Source organism: Mesitornis unicolor, unplaced genomic scaffold, assembly GCF_000695765.1.
Source record: "Mesitornis unicolor isolate BGI_N332 unplaced genomic scaffold, ASM69576v1 scaffold41105, whole genome shotgun sequence".
In the NCBI taxonomy this organism is placed as follows: domain Eukaryota; kingdom Metazoa; phylum Chordata; class Aves; order Mesitornithiformes; family Mesitornithidae; genus Mesitornis; species Mesitornis unicolor.
In genome coordinates this window covers 1-200 of record NW_010188301.1, presented here as the reverse complement: position 1 = coordinate 200, position 200 = coordinate 1, and positions in this window count along the sequence as shown.

Sequence of the window (200 nt, the reverse complement as noted above, 5' to 3'; positions counted from 1 at the left end):
TAATAAATATGCCTCCCCAGGAGGGAGGAGGGCGAGTAGGCAGCGCTGTGCGGGGCGGAGGCGGAGGTGGCCGAGGAGAGCGGCGCGGGCTGGCAGCCTTGGCCCAGGGTCTGGCTCTTGAGGTCCGAGGTGGCGATTTCGGCCAGCGACCAGAGCTTGGGCTTGCTGGCCGGCGTCGGGGGGCCGGGGGAGGCACGGCC